We start from the raw sequence: 21,977 nt of genomic DNA on the forward strand, positions 1-21,977 counted from the left end.
TCTGGAGGTCAAGAGGTTACAATTGAAGCTGTTGGCAGTGACCATTTTATGTTGTGATGCTACGTACCCATGACCCCTTGGAAAGGCTGGGAAAGTTTTTACCGTATTTAAATGTTGGTATTTATTAAAGATTATATTTTGGTTAATAAAGTTTAGGCCTGATGGCCATTTACTCCAAAATCTGTCCAGTCATTTGTTGAGAGGGACAAAGTTTGGAGGGGGGGCGGGTAAGCCGGGTTATGAAGGTTCCGAGGTAATATAAAATATAACACTGGGTTGAGTCCTACAAATGTCATGGGGCACATGAACTGTCACAAGGTGCTGTGCCCAATGTTGTATCCACCAAATAGGCAAGCACAAGAGCATGTAGCTTGAGCTTCCTTGTGTAGCGTACCCCCTAGAGAGCCGCAAGTATACTGGGATCCCTCGCCCTGCACAGCCATACACACCAAGTTTTCACAGGCACTCAGAATCAGAGAACAGTCCTTCACTTTATTTAAATTTTTTTATTGAGGGGTAGTAAAGGGAAAGGGATGGGAGATTATAGGATGCCCATTACACTTCAGAACAACTTCAGGGACAACTCTTTCTACATACAGTCTCTATATACACCTCCTCTTCTTCCTCCAGCACTCAGTTGCTTACAGAGCTCAGCTGGAACACTGTAAATTATCCAACAGTTGCTCATTTAAATGAAGCAATAGCCCATTATAGGCAGGAACCCAAGGCCCATTAAATGTGTAGCAAAGTTCAATGTCCAGCTTACATTCCTCCTGCGGCTACTGATCCCAGCACTACCTTTTCAGGCACTGCCAACCCACCTGGCTGCAGCTGCCCTTTTCACTAGCCCTCTTGGCTAACTTCTCCCCACAGTCCTCCAGACTGACACTCACCAGCCCGCCCAGCTCACTTTCAGGAGATTTCCCAGACATGCTGACCTGCTCTCCTTGCTCCCGTGCCTCCAGGAAGGGCTTCGTCCTGGTATTTTGGCGGATCTTTCCAGCACCCGAGCCCCAAGCCCAAGGTCACCCCCCCCCCAGATTAGGGGGCACCCTTAAGGGCCACCAACAGCCTTTCCTCAGCACTTCATCTACATCTTTCACCCGACTGCCCCTGCTGGCATGATTCATGTCTATTTATGAGGTAACCTGCCCCCTTCCAGACCCTTTTTGCCGGGGATTAGTTGAGGTCCTCATAAATATGCATTACAGCCCCTCCTAGCTTCCACCCACTACATCTAGAACACTTTGCAATGTTCCAGAAAACAGGGAGAGTCACCAAAAGAGCTGTCAGATAAGTCATCCAGCCCCTGAGTCACTAAACCCTGACCCAGATTCACAACCCAAGCCTGGCCCTCAGCCAAGCAAAATTTTTCTACACCAACAGCAAATTCTAGCACACACTAGAGCAGTGATGGCGAACCTTGGCACTCCAGATGTTTTGGAACTACATTTCCCATGATGCTCAACTACACTGCAGAGTGCATGAGCATCATGGAAAATGTAGTTCCAAAACATCTGGGGTGCCAAGGTTTGCCATCACTGCACTAGAGGGTGCTACACTTGTGACGATGGACCAATATTAAATGGCTCTGGAATACAACCTTTCCAGTGGGTTAGAATTACCTTCAGCCATATGAACCTCCAGACCAAAGACTACTCCAACTTCACCTGTGCGGAGCCTACCTGGGGTGGCTATCTACCTGAACTAACATCTATAACATACCTTCCAACTTTTTGAGATGGGAACAAGGCACCCCTTAATGGCAAAAGTGTGTAGGCATTGGACACAACCCCTGCCATGTCCCCTTAAAGGAGAATTATACAAAAAATGATTAGTTAAACCCTCAAGTGCTTTTTTTACCACTACTGTTCCTTTATACTGGCTTTTGAGATTTACAAATGCATCAGTTTAGAAATTGGATGAAAGGTTTAGCACTAGGAAACACTTTTTTAAAGATAAATAGTGCATTTTATATACAACTAAAATGAGGGCCAAATAAGGAGGAAATAGGGACAATCCCTCAAAATCAGAGACAGTTGGGAGCTATGCTAAAACCAGCCTCCAATTTACACAGAATTTGCAAGCTGTACGTTCACATCAGTCCCTGCTCTCAAGGAGCTTACTATCTGAGGTCCCTATGTCACATACATACACGTTCTAGGGATAATTTGGAAAGTAGCCTTTGATGCAGCTGGTGCTATGCTGGCAAAACCGGTCAGGCATCTTTCACTAGCTATGCTGGTGTCTCTTTCATCTGGAGACTGACAGGCTGACAAGTATCAATGTTCCTTACCACTGCAAGGCTCTTGATTAGCATAGAACTTTGCAATACTCGATGGCTTACTCTAGATCTTCCTATACATTGGTCTATTTAATTTCTACCGTACACATATGTGGACTTTTCACAGTTTTCACTTTGATACGTGTAGACCCTATGACTTATGAATGGTCCAGATGCTAAGCCAGTCTCCTCTGAAGGTGATGTTTTGGCCAGTTTTTGGCCACTGTGGACATTTGCAATCTCTTCAAATACACAGCTAGTGTTTTGGCACAGTGAATAAACATTCCATGTCCCAAGATGGTATTACTTTTGTCATGCATCACAATAAGATAACATTCCTACATGGGATTTGTCGGAGGACCTCTGTATACTGTGGTGTGTGGTGTGGGGGCACATTAGATGCCTCTAGCTGCCATTGTGCTCTTGTTGGGCATCCAATATGCCCCTACAGCTTTAGGGAGGAATGGGCTCCCTTCATACAAACCTGCCCTTAATTTATTTACTACTATATGTGTTCCAACTTGGAAACTCGAAAAAATATAGAGATAAAACCGCAGTACACACAGGAGCCTTGACGTAAGTACTGCAGCTTCCACAAATTTGCAAATTATATATTTTTTTGCAGGCTATCTGGTAAGTGTGCTGTGATGTGCATTTCCCTTCTATGCGCACTTTATTGAAAAGGCTAGTTATAAATTGGGGTTTGCATCTTTGTATAAGGATAGTTCCCATCCATATATGCCAAGGGAATATTATATTAGCTATTCTACCTTCCAGTGCTCAGAGTGATCACACCTGATAGGACAGCAGTGACTAGGCACATAAGCTGTTATAGGGCCCTGGGCCTTCAAACATTGTATCCACCATGGGGCAAGCACAAGAGCTTGTAGCTTCCTTGTAAGCCCCAGTCACATTGGACACTGTGATGACTGGCAATGCAATACAACTTTTGTACCTTCAGACAAAACCCTCAAACAAAAAACTCATCTAGCCTTATCTTTGTGGGTTGTGGGGATCCTTGTGGTCAGCTGCTTGAGTTAACAGCTACAATCAGCCTTTTAGTAAAAGAGATGGCATACCCCCATTTCCAGGGAACCACAAGTAATTATATTTGTTTTAATCTGAGCTAAACCATTTGTTTTGCATGTGAATGTTCTGATACTCTGTGTAGCACCCTGATGTTTAGGCAGGGATGCTATCAAATTTATTTGCCAAGTGATACTTGCCTTGGCCAATTGATAGGAGGTCAATTGATTTCACCCTAATTCTGTAATTGTTGCACTTCTCTCTTCTTTCGCTAGATGGCCGGGTATCTGGTGGCATTAGATAAGACAAGGGCTTTGCAAGGACAGATTAGGAATGGATGGGGTGTCTGAGCCAATGGGTAGGGATTTTCCTGGGTCCCTTGGTCTGCTGGGAGAGCCTATTTATTTGGGTGGAGTCAGGTGATCAGGGTTCTGTGCCATCTGGGCGGTTGTCTGTGTGGACATGTGTTCTAATGCCCCAGATTGCTTGGCCATAAGCCTTGGGCCTATCCTGGGGACAAAGGCTGCTAGGCTGTCTGATGGCCTATCCAGAAGCAAGAGAGCAGCGTAGGGTTCGGGCTGCGGCTTGCAGTCCAACCAGAATTGATGGTTCTGCTGGCCAGAGAACCAGCTGCGGTCGGAGGTAGAGGGGAAGCTGTCGCCACTAAAGGTCCATCCACCTTGCTGCCGGAGACCACTGTGAGTAGCTGAAGCAAGTACCTGAGCAGTATTCTCACCAGCCGGGGACGGTAAAGAACTGGGAAACTTCAGCAGGTGCCAAGCCAGGGACCCAGCCAGTGGAGGGGATGCTTGCAGAGCATTATTGTGTGTCAAGCTAGGGACTAAGCAGGCCAGTGGGGTGACGCCTGAGCAGTATCTGTGAGTCCCAAGCTAGGGACCCAACAGGGTCAGGGGGGTGACGCTTGAGGAAGATACTGAGTGAGAACATTGGAAGAGCTGCAGGAGATCCAGTGGCAAGTGGATCTGTTAGTCTAGTGAAAGACTGGGAGCTCAGTCGAGTAAAGTTCTACAATAGGAGATTGTAGAAGAAGTGAAGGAGTTCATTGCAACCTTTGTTAGAAACTGTTACAAGATTGTTGCCATAGGAGACAGCAGGACTACTCATGAAGATGTGGTGTCTAGCTGGATGCCTTTCCCTGCATGGCTGTCTACCTATAGATGTCTCGGAGTCTGCCAATTAATGTTGTATCTACTAAATTGTATCCTGGCCCTAACCCTCTCTCCCCAGTTCAGTTTAAGAGACAATAAATCTCTTTGCATTCAAGAAGTGTCTGGCGCCCATCAATCTACCTTGCATTACACCCACTGTGGCCTGTAACCCATTCTACACAGAAGGATGTCAGCTGTCCCTAACTCTGGAGGTCAAGATTGGGCTTCAGGGGCCCCAGGACTTGGCTATATCTGTTATACGGTTTTGTGATGCCATCTAATGATCAAATGTGGAAACCATTCCTAAGCACCCCTCGTACTGAGATAGCTTCATTGACTGCTATTCTCTGTGCAATACTGTTGCATACCTTTCTACCATTCTATCTGTATTGTCATTTCACCTAGCATTTACCCAGTAAACATTGAAAGTTCAATATAATACAGAAGATCACTGGGCTGTATTGCCAAACCTGATTGGCCATATTTTAATAGACTAGCAGAATAATTGAATGGGTAAGGCCGGTCGCATTGTTTGGCTTTAAAGTAGAAGTCAGGTAAAAACCTAAGCTAAGCTTCAACCTGCTCCCACCCCAATTCTAAGCCCTATGCTAACTACCCTATAAAGGAAAGCTGCTTATACTTACATAATTAAAGGGTACTTCGGTCCAGTCTTGTGATCTCCCCAGTGGTTGGCTTCAGGGGAGAGGAGGGAGCAGCGATAACGGCAGCAAAGCCTGGCCAGTGACGTCAACCATAGACTTATTATGGAGCATCCATTGTCCGCTGTCCCTCCTCTACCCTGAAGCCGGACCTGGGACCTGAACACTTGAGAGGATTTACCCCTTAGGTAAGTAAACCCATCTTTCCTTTACAGAGTAGATAGCATAGGGCTTAGAATGGGGATGAGAGAAGGTTTCATTTCCAGGGATTTCCTCTCACTTCCAGACAAGCTATAGGAAAGCTTGGGGTAAGAGCCAATCAGTGGCCCAATCACAGCTGATCACAATGTAAACACAAGCCGGTTATTGTGTACTGTGCTACTCTCACGCTACCTCTATATATGGGTTGTACAAATTATATGAGACAGCTGCACACACTTTATAGCTTATCCATTGCTATTGGTGAGAAATATAAAAAGATGAATAGTGTTGCGCTGTCACCCAAACAATAATATCAGCTTTAAATATGCAAAAAGTGACAATAATTCCTGTGCAATAGTGCAAACAATATTACCGTGTGTCTTAAGGATGGACACAAATAAACACACAAACTAGAAAAAAAATATTGATATCCGTGAAATAAATATACAATTCCTTAAATTGTGTGTGTCCTTATTATAGTCTATAATGAATATTTGTGATGTATTCCTTCACCATTGCTTGTGAATGTCCATAATAATGAACGACTTCTTCCCTTTCTTCCAGTGTCACCTCTGGGCTCTCTAGCATCTCACCTGAGATATGCTTGATATATAGCATGTATTCATATCTCTCAGAAGTGATGTAATGTGGTCGGGTTGTCTCTGGGGGTCCTCTGTATGTTTTCCCAACACTCTGCTCTTTGAAATGGTAGTGTAGCTTCTGCAGTGTTCCTACGGGGTCCTTTCCTATATCCTCCAGTTATGCATGTAAGGAGAATACTCTTGTAGTGTATTCATGTTCAAACAAGTTTATTATAAAACAAACAGCTAAAACTCACATTTAAAAGTAGAAAACAAGCGAAAATCTACGAGTGCGGAACTCTTATCCTTTACTAACATTCGCTCGTGCCCTAAGTGTTACGTTATACCCACGTGACTTCTTCAGGGGATGATAGGGGGTATGGGAAGTGTCCTTAAATAGTGTGTATTAGTCAATAGCGGTGGCCATTTTCCTGAAGTCTTGTGTAATTAAACACAATATATAATTTTCTAGTGGATCAGGGGAGGTCTGACCAGTTGCCATATTTCTGGTGACCTATAAGCTCCCGTCGGCCATTTTCATGTAGACTATATTAAATATTGTGGCTGGGATTCCAAATGGGGATATATATATATATATATATATATATATATATGCATCGTAGATGTTAGTGGTGAGTCTGATGTTTGAGTATGGAACTGGAGCCCAGGAATGCCGGGAACGACATAAACAGATATATAAAAAAAATTATAAAATATAATAGAATGAGGAATAACATGATAGATTCTATCCTGAATGCAGACTTTTTGTACTGTATGCACTAATATCCATTTATTAAAATGATTTAAAATTATTTAAAGAGGTACATCATCAGGGGAAGGTGTAAATCTGAAGTGTATAGCTAGATAAAGATCAAAAGATCATTTCGAATCCCAGGCACAATATTTAACCACCTTCAGACCGGACCATTTTGCTGGTAAATGACCAGAGGTCTTTTTACAATTTGGCACTGCGCTGCTTTAACTGGTAATTGCGCGGTCATGCAATGTTGTACCCAAACAAAATTTGCGTCCTTTTCTTCCCACAAATAGAGCTTTCTTTTGATGGTATTTGATTGCCTCTGCGATTTTTATTTTTTGCGATATAAACGTAAAAAGACCGCAAATTTTGAAAAAAAATGATATTTTCTACTTTTTGTTATTAGAAAAATCCAATAAACTCAATTTTAGTCATTCATTTAGGCCAAAATGTATTCAGCCACATGTCTTTGGTAAAAAAAAGTCAATAATTGTATATTTATTGGTTTGCGCAAAAGTTGTCACATCTACAAACTAAGGTACGTTTTCTGGAATTTACGCAGCTTTTAGTTCACGACTGCCTATCTCATTTCTTGAGGTGCTAAAATGGCAGGGCAGTACAAAACCCCCCCAAATGACCCCATTTTGGAAAGTAGACACCCTAAGGAAATTGATAAGTGGCATGTTGAGCCCATTGAATATTTTATTTTTTTGCCTCAAGCGATTGAATAATGACAAAAAAATATATATATTTTTTTTTTTTACACAAAGTTGTCACTAAATGATATATTGCTCACACATGCTATGGGCATATGTGAAATGACACCCCAAAATAAATTCTGCTGCTTCTCCTGAGTACGGGGATACCACATATGTGGGACTTTTTGGGAGCCTAGCCGCGTACGGGGCCCCGAAAACCAAGCACTGCCTTCAGGCTTTCTAAGGGCGTAAATTTTTGATTTCACTTCTCACTACCTATTACAGTTTTGAAGGCCATAAAATGCCAAGATGGCACAAAACCCCCACAAATGACCCCATTTTAGAAAGTAGACACCCCAAGCTATTTGCTGAGAGGCATTTTGAGTCCATGGAATATTTTATATTTTGCCACAAGTTGCGGGAAAATTACAAACTTTAATTTTTTTTTATTTTTTTTTCACAAAGTTGTCACTAAATGATATATTGCTCACACATGCTATGGGCATATGTGAAATGACACCCCAAAATAAATTCTGCTGCTTCTCCTGAGTACGGGGATACCACATATGTGGGACTTTTTGGGAGCCTAGCCGCTTACGGGGCCCCGAAAACCAAGAACCGCCTTCAGGTTTTCTAAGGGCGTAAATATTTGACTTCACTCCTCACTACCTATTACAGTTTTGAAGGCCATAAAATGCCAAGATGGCACAAAACCCCCACAAATGACCCCATTTTAGAAAGTAGACACCCCAAGCTATTTGCTGAGAGGCATGTTGAGTCCATGGAATATTTTATATTTTGCCACAAGTTGCGGGAAAATTACAAACTTTTTTTTTTTTTTTTTTTTTCACAAAGTTGTCACTAAATGATATATTGCTCACGCATGCCATGGGCATATGTGAAATGACACCCCAAAATAAATTCTGCTGCTTCTCCTGAGTACGGGGATACCACATATGTGGGACTTTTTGGGAGCCTACGGAGCCCCGAAAACCAAGCACCGCCTTCAGGCTTTCTAAGGGCGTTACAGTTTTGAAGGCCATAAAATGCCAAGATGGCACAAACCCCCCCCCCCCAAATGACCCCATTTTGGAAAGTAGACACCCCTAAATTTAGGGGTACACTAGTGAGACTAGGTAATAAATGGCGGGTGCCCTGAAACTATAAAAAAAATAACTAACCAACCAGCGTCACCTGTAACAGTTATATGGTGATCACTGGTGAAAGGGTTACCTAGGGGGCAATCAGGGGGCTTTATGCGGTAGTATATGGGGGTCCCTGGCGCTATAAAAAGCTGCGGCGAACCTAAATACCTACCTGCCTAACTAGCGTCACCTGTGACACTAATACAGTGATCAGAAAAACGATCGCTTATTAGGCTGGGTTCACACTGGAGCGATGCGGGAACGCCACGAATCCGCGGCGGGTTCCCGCATCGCATGCCTCCCGGCGGCAGTTCACACTGCCCTATGCGAACTGCTGGGAGTGTCAGTGAAATGTTAATGACACCCCCAGATCAGTTCGCATATCGCAGTGCGATCTGCAAACTCGGATCGCATGGTGTGAACACCCATGCGATCCGATTCTGCTGCGGACCAAAAAAAGGGTCCCGTGTGAGTTTGCGGCGGGTGGGGCGGGTGCGACACGAATTCAGCCATACTATCTGTATGGCTGAACTCGAATCGCACAGAGATAGGATGTGATTTGCACTGCAGTGCGGTGCGAATCACATCCGTTCTCATAAACCGCTGCAATGTGAACCCAGCCTTAGTGACACTGGCGACGGGGGGTGATCACGGGGTTAAACCTTTATTGGGGGGGTTAGGGGGGTACCTTAGAACTAAAGGGGGCTAACCCTAACTGCCCTAACAGTTATTACAGTCACAAATGACACCCGCCGGGTGATCAGGGGGTTAAACCTTTATTAGGTAATAAATGGCGGGTGCCCTGAAACTATAAAAAAATAACTAACCAACCAGCGTCACCTGTAACAGTTATATGGTGATCACTGGTGAAAGGGTTAACTAGGGGGCAATCAGGGGGCTTTATGCGGTAGTATATGGGGGTCCCTGGCGCTATAAAAAGCTGCGGCGAACCTAAATACCTACCTGCCTAACTAGCGTCACCTGTGACACTAATACAGCGATCAGAAAAACTATCGCTTATTAGGCTGGGTTCACACTGGAGCGATGCGGGAACGCCATGAATCCGCGGCGGGTTCCCGCATCGCATGCCTCCCGGCGGCAGTTCACACTGCCCTATGCGAACTGCTGGGAGTGTCAGTGAAATGTTAATGACACCCCCAGATCAGTTCGCATATCGCAGTGCGATCTGCAAACTCGGATCGCATGGTGTGAACACCCATGCGATCCGATTCTGCTGCGGGCCAAAAAAAGGGTCCCGTGCGAATTTGCGGCGGGTGCGGCGGGTGCGGCGGGTGCGGCGGGTGCGACACGAATTCAGCCATACTATCTGTATGGCTGAACTCGAATCGCACAGAGATCGGATGTGATTTGCACTGCAGTGCGGTGCGAATCACATCCGTTCTCATAAACCGCTGCAATGTGAACCCAGCCTTAGTGACACTGGCGACGGGGGGTGATCACGGGGTTAAACCTTTATTGGGGGGGTTAGGGGGGCACATTAGAACTAAAGGGGGCTAACCCTAACTGCCCTAACAGTTATTACAGTCACAAATGACACCAATGCAAAAAAAAAAAAAAAAGCAATTGGTGTCACTGTGACTGGGGGGGCAGGGGTAATTGGGGGGTGATCGGGGGGTAAAGGGGGGGTGTGAGTGTGCCTGGCATGTTCTACTGTATGTGTGGTGTGTTGGTGCAACTCACCGAACCTCTCTCCTCGGTGCCGGAACGAAAAATACCGACACGGAGGAGAGAATACATCACTTCCTCTCCTGTGTTTACATTACAGGAGAGGAAATGATGTCACGGGACATTTTCATTCGTCGGGAGCGATCGCGAGGGGGTGGCCATCAATGAATGGCCGTCCCCTCGTCCGGGATCGCTCCCGAACGAATACCGACCGCCGCAGGCACCGGGCGGGGGCCCAATCGGGCCCCCGACCGGCGGGCAGGCAAGGACGTACATGTAAGCCCTTATGCCTGCCCGTGCCATTCTGTCGACGTACATCGTCGTGCGGCGGTCGGCAAGTGGTTAATATAATCTGAATGAAAATGGCAGACAGGAGCTTATAGGTCACCAGAAATATGGCAACTGGTTAGACCTCTTCTGATCCACCAGAAAATGGGCACCACAATATAATTACATTATTTATTAGACAAGACTTTGGGAAAATGGCCATCGTCATTGACTAATGCACACTATTGAAGGACACTTCCCATACTCTCTACCCTCCCCTGAAGAAGTCACGTGGGAGTAACATAATGCATAGGGCGCTAGCAGAGGTAACCTGGAAGTGACGTTAGTAAAGGATAAGAGTTCCGCACTCGTGGATTTTCACTTGTTTTTTACTTTTAAATGTGAGTTTTAGGTGTTTGTTTTATAATAAACTTGTTTGAGTATTACTACACTATGAGAGTATTCTCCTTTATACATGCATACCTGGTGGATATAGGAAAGGGCCACCCTGTAGGAACACTGCAGAATCTACACAACCATTTCAAAGAGCAGAGTGTTGGGAAATCACACAGAGGTGACCCAACCACATTACATCACTTCTGAGATATATGAATACATTCTGTATATCAAGCATATCTTAGGTGAGAGTCTAGAGAGCACAGAGGTGACACTGGAAGAAAGGGAAGACGTCATCCATTATTATGGACATTCACAAGCTGGTTATTGGCATTCCTTTCTTAAGGAGAGGAGATACGATAATGAGGTTGTGTGAAAGGAACATCTACACTGATATTCAGAGCACTGATTATCAGTGCCCTGATTATCAGTGCAGTCCCAACAGTGCCCACCAGTGCTGCCATTTGGTGCCCACCAGTACTGCCAATCAGTGCCCACCAGTGCAGCCAATCATTGCTTATCAGTGCTGCCAATCCGTGCCTCCTCATCATTGTCATCTATTAGTGCTGCCTATCAGTGCTGCATATCAGTGCAGCCTCATCAGTGCCTCCTAACCAGTGCTGCCTCATCAGTGCCTATTAGTGCAGCCTATCAGTGCCCATCAGTGCAGCCTATGAGTGCCCATCAGTGAAGGCGAAAGATTACCTGTTTGCAAAATTTTATAACATACTATGAAAAAAGTTTTGTCCTTTTTTTTTTTTTACTTAGCAAAAAATAAATAACCCAGTGGTGATTAAATACTACCAAAAGAAAGCTCTATTTGCTTAAAAAAAATATATTTTAATTATAAAATGCCATATGGGTGCAATGTTGCATGACTTTGCATGATTTTGAATTGTCATTCAAAATGTGACAGCTCTGAAAGCTGAAAGTTGGCCTGGGCATTAAGCGGGTAAACATGCCCAGTAGGCAATTGGTTAAGCATAGTTAGGTTTTGACAGGACTTCTACTTTGTCAGTTTTTCATCAGTTTGACCAGAGTTTATCTTTCAGTAGGTCTGTTCAAGCAGAGACTGTTTGTTGATCCAACAGTTATGTGCTGAACTGCACGGCATTGCAAGCAAACAGCCGGCGAGAGGGGACATTGGCCTAAGTAGAGATGCCAGGAGCCAAGTCTGAAGCATGAAGAGCTAAATCCAGAAAAATTCTGGGGGTGTTTCAAGAGTCCGATCAGGAACAAAACGTTTCTGGCTGCAGAAGACGCCGTTACTACATGATGGCAAGCATGTCTGGCGTGACACTGCACCCTTAATTTACCACAAGATTAGATAACAGGAAATAATAAATCAGCAATATGATAAGTGACAGATCTCCATGAGGAAGCCAATTAGCAATTTATTCTGGTGTAGAAAATGCAGCCGTTAATATTAATCCAGGGGTCACTAACCTTTTCCACGTTGAGTGTCAATTGATAAGCATTTGACAGCTGGCATGCCAGTGCTCAAGAGCACGCTGTATATATTTTATTCAGTTTTTGCACTCATAGTTGTTCCAGTTAATATTATTACATTATTATTAGGGCTGTGGAAATTAACGACTAATTCCTCGATTAATCATACTTTTTTTGATCAATAAAAATTATTTTTGGCTTGCTGCCCTGGGGCCGCTTTGGGCCAAGCTGTGGCTGCAGCACAGCTCTCTACTCCCTCCTCCTCCACTATATGTCATACATAGTCTGCGGACATCTCCGCTGTGTGTCTCCAAGGTGAGTGTGAAAATTTTGGCCACGCTGTGAGAAAAGTCCCACCCTCCTCCTAGATCAGCTCGTGTGATAGACGCAGTGTTCTGTCTATCACACAAGCTGATCCAGGAGGAGGGCGGGACTTTTCTCAAAGCATGGCCAAAGTTTTCACACTCAGCTCAGAGGTACACAGCGGGAGATGCCCGCAGACTGTGTAATCCAGGCACAGGCACTGACTACAGTGAGGCTGCGATTATGGGCATGGTGAGACAGCAGTATGGGCACGGTGAGACTGCATTATGGGCATGGTGAAGCTGCCATTATAGACACGGTGAGACTGCAATTATGGACACGGTGAGACAGCATTATGGGCACGGTGAAGCTGCCATTATAGGCATGGTGAGGCTGCGATTATGGGCATGGTGAGACAGCATTATAGGCACGGTGAAGCTGCGATTATGGGCACGGTGAGACTGCGATTATGGGCATGGTGAGACTGCATTATGGGAATGATGAGGCTGCGATTATGGGCATGGTAAGTCTGAGATTATGGGCATGGTGCGACTGCATTATGGGCACCGTAAGGCTGCGATTCTGGGCACAGTGAGGCTATGATTATGGGCACAGTAAGGCTGAGTTTATGATGTGTGACATTGCCATGAGCTGAGTTTATGATGTGTGACATTGACATTGCCATGCCCCGCTATGTCCGGCTTCAGCCTTTGCCATGACAACAGTGCTAAATCAGCTAAAAGTAGTTGAATCTGTATGTGCGTTATAATTAATCAAAATTAGTAGATTAATCGATTTAAAAAAATATCGATTAATCGAACAAGAAAATTTGAATCAGTAACAGCCCTAATTATTATGTTTTTATTGGTTCATGCACAAAACGAGTTCCTATTTACCATTGTACTGATTAGTGATGAGCTTAGGTTTGGTCCAAAATTGAAAGGAAGCTATCAGTGCTGGGCTAATCAACCGCAAGCCAGGGATTTCATGCCCCACAACTGGATGCACACAAGGGGAGGAGTGCTCATGATAATAATGCTCTAGCATGGCCACAAGACCATATTGGGTCAATAATATTAATGCAATAGAGCCATGTGGTTCATAGGTTTGGACTGAACCCAAGCTCATCCCTAATACAGGACAGTAAACTTGATATAGTATAGTGTCATCTCATCCCTTTCCAACTCTTTCATGGCTCAGTTGTGTGATCTGTAGGATTTTAACTTCAGCTGCACATATGCACCATAGATGGCTCGAACTTCAGCCAACATCTCCTGAATCAGCCAAAATGTAACCCATCGGTACCCCTGCAAGCACCCCCTGGCTCGATAAAAGTTGATTGAATTTCAGATATGGATTTTATTGCCTAGACACATTTTTGCAGCTTGGACCAATGTAAGTATGCATATTCCAAACACGAGGAGGGACCTAAGAAGCAGAGATTTAATTTAGTAGTCAATAATTCTACAGTGATTGCCTCTGTCTTCCAGGTCCCATACCGAGCAGCTGCCTTGCTGCATAATAACCACAGAAAATTGTTCCCTTGGGTCAGGTGCCATTCACAGAATGTCTTACATTTTTATCAATGAATGCAGAGCATTTTCTTATTTAAAAAGGTTGAGGTTATGATGTCACTGTCGTGCCTCTCCACCTTGCTCATTTAAAGAAAGCCTTGCATTCATTGACAAAAAAATCAAGGTGTTCCATGAATGGGTCCCATGCCAAGCAATCGCAGGACAGGCATTCGGCACAGTACCAGACAGTGGTGATCACGGTAGTAATGGTGACTACTTCAGTAATCACCTGCTTCCACAGTGGTTCCACATATGACATATACAATTAGGCCAATATAGTATATATTTGGACACAGGCATGATTTTCATACTTTTGGCTCTGTATGCCACCAAAATAAAATTAAAATTAAACAATCCAAATTAATTTGAAGTGCAGACTTTCAGCTTTAATTCAAGGGGTTGAACCTAAATATCAAGTATACATTTTAGTAGCTGCAACCATTTTTATACACAGTCCCCCCCTTTTCAGGGACTCAAATGTAATTGGACAAATGAATATAATCATAAATAAAATGTTCATTTGTTGAAAATTCTTACTGGAAATGACAGCCTGAAGTCTGGAACCCATGGACATTACCAAAGACTGGGTTTCCTCCTTTCTGATGCTTTGCCATGCTCTAACTGCAGCTGTTTTCAGTTGTTCTTTGTTTGTCTTTGTGCCTTTAGTTTTGCCTTCAGAAAGTGAAATGCATGCTCAATTAGAGTGAGATCAGGTGATTAACTTGGCCATTGCAGAATACTCCACTTCTTTTCCTTTAAAAGCTCCTGGGTTGTTTTATCAGCGTGTTTTGGATCATTGTCCATCTGTACTGTGAAGTGCCATCCAATCAACTTTGCTGCATTTGGCTGAATCTGGGCTGAGAGTGTATCTCTTAACACTGCAGAATTCATCCGGGCACCTCTGTCTTCTGTCACATCATCAATAAATACCAATAACATGGTACCTGGTGAGCTCACCAGTGCATTCTTCTTTCCTCAGAATGTACCAAGCTGTTAATTTGGTTACTCCTAATGTTGCTGCTATCTCTCTGATGGATTTGTTTCATTTTTAAAGCCTTACAATGGCCTGTTTCACTTGCATGGACAGCTCCTTTGAACGCAAGATGTAGGTTCACAGCAATAGATTAGAAATGCAAATACCCTACTTAAAATCAACTCCAGACCTTTTACCTGCTTAATTGATGAAGAAATAATGAAGGAGTAGCCCACACCTGGCCATGAAACATCTTTTGATTCAAATGCCCAATTACTTTAGCTCCCTTGAAAGGGTGGGGGGGGGGTAGCTATTTTTCAGAGCTGTAATTCTCCTCCTCTGTTTTGGATGTACATACCCTCAAATTAAACCTGAGAGTGTGCACTTTCAGCCCATATTCATTATAGCTTGAATATGTTTTGGTAAATACCTGGAAAAAAACTAAAATTGTGCTTGTGTCCAAATATATATGCATCTAACTGTACATACTTTCTTTGGTCCAAGCTGGACTAATGAATCCTTGGAATTCAGCTTTAAAAAGCAACTGGAAAAATTATCGCCTTTGAAATTAAGCCACTGTTTGGCAGCTCCACTGTACTCAGGCGGCCATGGGTCAGATGACTGTTCAAACACAATATCCAGATTGATTCACACCCGTTCAGCATTTGGGAGGTTGGCTGAAATTCAAGCCATATATGGAACCTTAAAGAGGAAGTAAACCCTGATCCCCCGCAAAGGTAAAGCATAATGGGCTATTATGCATCGCATAGTAGTCCATTATGTACCACTTACCTGACACAGGAGCCAGCGAAGTCACCGCTGTTCCCTGTAGTCCGGAGCATCCATCTTCTCGTGGGTCTCGCTGCTCCACTGCTGTCATTTGACGAAGCTGCAATGACGTCACTCCCACGCATGCGCACGGGAGCCACGACTCGTGGCATATTGCCGTTGACAGCGGCGCACTCGGTGCGCCTGCGCCGTGGACAAGGCGGTGCCTGTGTTTTGGCAAATATCTCCTAAACCGTGTAGGTTTAGGAGATATTTCTTGGACCTACAGGTAAGCCTTAATCTAGGCTTACCTGTAGGTCAAAGTGGTTTGTAAGGGTTTACAACCACTTTAAGTTGGCTTCAAGATAGACTTAACGCTGTCTTGAGGTGTGAAACTTTTGGCTCATTCAGTCAGATGTTAAAACCACTGTGCTTAGATCCATACAACATTTTTTTTCTTCTGGATTTGAATGTGTTCATACATGTGGTGACACTTAGAGGTGTATTGTAGTGCCGTCTTCAGATCCATAAAATGGAAGCCTGTATCTCACATTCCAGGATGTATATTTTGGAATATTTTATGCATGAACATGCCTTTATGCATATAAAGACTGTATGTTCTGTGATAGTGTTGTGCCCTGCCACAGTGTAGAAAGGGTTTTGCATCACCTAGGGTTCTCATCCATTGTCCCTAGTGCTCTACCATTTGAAGCTGGTAGCCACACAGAGCATAAACACTCATCATCTAAGCACCAATTACACCCATTTTATGTGTGTCATTTATTCATGTCCATATGCATGAGCCCATATGGACACATGCAACCACCACCTACCCTGTTTCCCCGAAAATAAGACCTAGCGTGATTGTCGGTGATGGCTGCAATATAAGCCCTACCCTCCAAATAAGCCCTAGTTAAAGTCCTTGTAGGTCTTATTTTCAGGGTAGGGCTAATTTTAGGGGAAACAGGGTAGGGCTTATTTGGGGGGTAGGGCTTATATGGCAGCCACAGCCCTCACCGACAATCACACTAGGTCTTATTTTCGGGGAAACAGGGTATTTCAAATGTAAGAATTTGTCTGGTAAAGTCATTACACTACTGACTATATCAGGGTTCCTCAACCAGGGTTCTGTTGAACCCTAAGGTTCCTCCAGAGGTTCCTAGGGCTTTCTTAAGCAATAACCAATTAGTTTCAGATAAGTTCCCACTGACACCAATTGTCTTTTTAGCTATCTGAAAGGCGGTAATTCTACCCAATAACAGTAAGTGTAAGGCGCATTCTTCCCACTGACCATCGCCAATGGCAGCCGGTGCTCCATTTTTTGGGGGCGGCAAACATACCACCCAACCACAACCCCCCCCGTTTGATCGGCCGGTCAGTCAAACCCCCCGTCACCCGGTCAATTGCCAAACAACCCCCCCGTCGCTCGCCCACCAGCCCGCCACTTGCCCCATCCAGGTCGTGGCCAGCTTTGGTGGCTCCCCCTGTGTCTCCTCCTTGGCGACTTTCCCCCTGCTTCTGCACTCGGCCAATGAGGTCACTTCTCCTCTCAACCAATCGAGTCTTAACTTCCTGATTGGCTGGGAGGAGAAGCAGGAATACAATAGTGAATATTAATTTGCTATTGTCACACAACTGGTTGAACTCAGGACGCAGTGCTCTGCTAAAAAAAAAAAGAAACCCATTGAAATCCATGCGTCCGGTGCCCTGAATGTAATGGAGCAGCCGCCACTGACCATCACACTAATGTGTCTGAAACTGTAGATATAGTCATTTTTAGCAGGGGTTCCCTGAGACTGGAAAGGTATTTCAAGGGTCCCTCTGTGTTAAAAAGTCAGAGTAAGTCTGGACTAGATAATATTAAACAAACTTTACTATAGTTAAGTTTTAATGAGATATGAATTATTTTGTAGGCACATGACTGATGACATGTGAATGATTTTTCAAGTGCCATTGAAAAGGTTTAACATGTGATACAGCTATTTTTATACCTACCTCACTTATATGCTTAGTGATATATAGCATAAGTGTCATAAAAACCTTTTATCTATGAATCAACCCATGCAGTTGCATCTATAACCCGTGAAATCAATAAGGAATGATAACTGTGTAAAAAGAATAACAATCACATTTTTTTTATACAGAAAAGAAACATTAGAGATTACCAAATATAATGTGGAGGATACAACCTTAAAAACAACGATGTTACCAATGATACAAAATATTGCTATAATGGTCATACACATGCTATAAAGAGATTAATAATAATTAAGAAAAAATCCTACGGTAGAAAAAGTTACAGAAAATAAAAGAGACATAATAATATTAATACAGATAGACCGCCATCAAGTTACCATGCTTGTATATATATGTATATATATATATATATATATATATATATATATATATATATATATATATATATATATATAGATATATGGCTAAAACAACTAATCAATTAATCGACAACTAATCGTTTATGAAATTAATCGATTACTATTTCCATAATCGATTAATAGGTCAGTAACATAATGGGGTTAAAAAAAAACTAAAATGAGCCCTTTATAGTACAAAAATAGCAAATAATCGCTACTGTAAATACCACTTTCACAGTTCTACAGTTAAAAAAATGAACTCCTTACAGTAGTGATTATCTGCTTTTTGTTGGAGTATAAAGGGCTACTTTTAGTTTATTTTTAACCCCATTATGTTACTAAACGTCTTAGATCTGGTTCACATCTATGTGTTTTTTGGTGCAGTTTGTTTACATGGTTTCCTATGGGACACGCTCACTTTTATGCTTTTTTCAGCCGCTGTGTATTTGGAAACGGTCAAGGACTTTTTTTTTAATGCAAAACAATGCTTTTTTGGTTCAATGCACTTCAATAGAGAAGCTGCAGAAAAGCATGTAATGGGTTTTGCAGCAATTTGTGTTTTTTAATCTGCCCAACAATAAATTGGCCAAAAAAAATGGAAAAACCCAAATCACTGCAAAATGACATGCGCAAAAATCAAAATGCACAACAAAAAGCACTGCAAAAACAGATCAAAAGCAAACTGCATACCAAGCCTTATGCTGGCCACACGGATCAATTTTCAGACGAAAAATCTTTGTACATTCGCTGAATGAAAGAATGTTGTTTTGAAATTTTCACTTGTTTTTAACATTCTGTTTTTAAAATGAATGTAATTTCTGAACGAAAACCACATACACTGTCTGAAAATTCCTTTCACCAAGCAGTTTTATATTTTTAAATTTTCCCGTCACTGTGGTTGAAAATGAACATCGATTTGACCCCCACTAACTATTAGAAAATCAAACAAACGTTCTTAAAATTACATTTTTTTTTGAGGGAAGATCCCCTCTAATAGTATGTACAGTATATCTCTTCTGTCTGTTGTTCTCAGAGTGGATTAGAGATTATTCTCTCTAACCATATACCGTATTTTTCGGACTATAAGGCGCACCGGATTATAAGGCGCACTAGCAACGACCGGCTGATAAAATGGATATTTCCATATATAAGGCGCATCGGACTATAAGGCGCACCGGATTATAAGGCGCACTAGCAACGACCGGCTGATAAAATGGATATTTCCATATATATAAAGCGCATCGGACTATAAGGCGCACGGTCGATTTTGGGAGAAAATTTAGGCTTTTACGTGCGCCTTATAGTCCGAAGGTTTACGTCAAGATGACAGATACTGTTAACAAAGAACTCCAGCGATGTCAACAGGTCATATATAAGGCGCACCGGACTATAAGGCGCACGGTCGTTTTTGGGAGAAAATTTAGGCTTTTACGTGCGCCTTATAGTCCGAAAAATACGGTAGTTAGTTATTTATATTTACCACTGTATAGAGATATTTAAGAACAAATTGCTTTTTTTTCTTAACGTTACATATTAACTAAATTATACACCACACTTTTGTTTTTTAAGGTTATTAACTGATTAATCGATTAATCAAAACAATAATTGGCCAAGTAATCGATTAGGAAAATAATCATTAGTTGCAGCCCTATATGTGTATATATATATATATATATATATATATATATATATATATACACACACACATACACACATATAAAACGGGGCATGGTAATCTAATTAGAAAGTCCTCACAATGGTACCCTTGAAGCTCCTTGGTATAAATATGAATATTCAAAATCTCCACCACATATGCCCACCATGGCTTTCTCTTAGGTTGATGACCCTGTGTTAATTCCTTAAAGCCGGAAATCATTTGGTGGCAAAACATGGTTTCTGCATGCAGATCACAGAATAGAAATGATGTCCTTGCATGAACTAAATTCCCCATAGGTCAATATACATGCAGATTAACCCTCTTATAACCAGAGGTCTTGCCAGGCAAAATTTAGTAGTGTCAGAATGTAGAGGTTAACTTGACAATAACTTTATGGCTTCTCAGCCTTTTGACTAAGATCAAGTGTAGTATCTGTTCTTATCAGTTGCCAAAGGAGGTGCTGTTCCATCCCTATAGAGAGGGTTTGGTCAGCACTCTCCAATGGCGTAATTAGTACCTGGAAGGACGGTTTCGGTAGGGGTCACGTCGTGACACCCAATGGAAACTGGGGGCCGATGCATGATCGAGTCTGAGCCGTCTGGAAGGGTGCTCCTGGTGAGGATGGGTGCTGCTATTGGTCTGACCCAGAGGGTCAAGTACTTGGCCTTCTGGTCTGGTTTGGGGTAGTTCTAGCCCCAGACAGTTTTTCGGGAGGGAACACTGGCTCCTCTTTCTTTGTGGGGAGGGAGGAGCGGTTAGTACTTCCCAAATGTAATTAGGTAGGAGTGATGGGAACGACGGTGGAGCCTGATGGCAAAGGGCTCCCACCAAGCTTCCTGAACTTCACGCCTTCCTGCCTGGGCTGGGGGCTGCTGTGGTCCAGACCGTTGGTCAGGGTGGTCTTGAAAACCTTTGGAGTATGTGCCCCTGTAGTGGCAGTCCAGGGTGCCTAAAGATCACTGTGAGTGAGGGTCACATTGATTTTGGGCACCACGGTCACTGCACCATAGCACGCTTTTTTAGCACCTGCCTCTTGGGCCAGGCCTTTTGGCTAGGACCAGAGGAATTTTTTATTTCTGGCCGGAGGGCCTGGTCATTGTTTTACACAATGGCCACTCTTTCACTCTATTCTCTACTGTCCCTTCCCCACTTTATTTATTTCTTCTGTATGTCACATCTTTGTTTTGTCACTTTGCACGTGTGATGAGTAGGGTCACAGGTCCCAGGGCCTGTCCTAAAAGTCTGGGGAGGGGGTGGACATGGCCTTCTGGCTTAGTTCGCCCTTTCTCTTAAGCTTGGGGTCTCCCTTCGGGGGAGCCTCACCTAGTATTTGGGTGGGTCTGTTTCGGCAGACCTTCCAAAGAACGGGGTCCATCTGGTTTCAGCCAGAAGGACCAAGTTTTAAGTGTCCTTGTCCCTGTCTGGAGCCTAACACCCCGGGGGAATCAGGGCAAGGCCCTCTGATTTTAGAGGGCTTGTGTACCCGTCTGCACTTTTTTGTGTCACTCTTTATGTGTGTGCACATTTTTTATGCATCGGGTGAAGTTTTTGCGTGTGTTTTGCCACAGGCTTTTGGGGGGAAAAAAACAAAAAGAAATGGCTGATTTGGCTTACCATAGAGGTTCTTTACCCTGTTTGAAAAAAAAAATTAAAGTCAGCAGCTACAAATACTGTAATTGTTGGCTTTTAATAAAAGGTAATTTACCTGTCCAGGGGTCAAGCGTCTTTCTTATTCTGGCTGTTTCTTCGGGTTCCTGATGCCAGCATGTTAACTGTGGGATACCGGCTTTGATTCCTTGCAGCCTCACAGCCAGCTCCCAACTGTGCATGTGCAAACCGTACTGCGCTTTGTGAATGGTCCCACAGCCTTCTGGGACCTATGATGTAACCCACATGTAGGGGAGACAGGGGACAACTTCCAGGGGAATCACCTAGGCAATCCAAGCTGAAGTGGGAGCAGGTAGCTGTTAAAACCAAGTACCCGCCTTCCCCAAATATAAGTTCAAAAA

At 43.4% G+C, this 21,977-nt stretch overlaps 1 pseudogene; it reads left to right on the forward strand.

Moving 5' to 3' along the window:
- The first annotated feature begins 20,361 nt into the window (after positions 1 to 20,361).
- LOC143932457 (U2 spliceosomal RNA) lies at positions 20,362 to 20,468 on the forward strand (annotated as a pseudogene).
- The last annotated feature ends 1,509 nt before the right edge of the window (positions 20,469 to 21,977 follow it).

The sequence above is a fragment of the Lithobates pipiens genome, unplaced genomic scaffold, assembly GCF_037356315.1.
Source record: "Lithobates pipiens isolate NorthernLeopardFrog02 unplaced genomic scaffold, aLitPip1_a1.2 Scaffold_25, whole genome shotgun sequence".
Classification (NCBI taxonomy): Eukaryota; Metazoa; Chordata; class Amphibia; order Anura; family Ranidae; genus Lithobates; species Lithobates pipiens.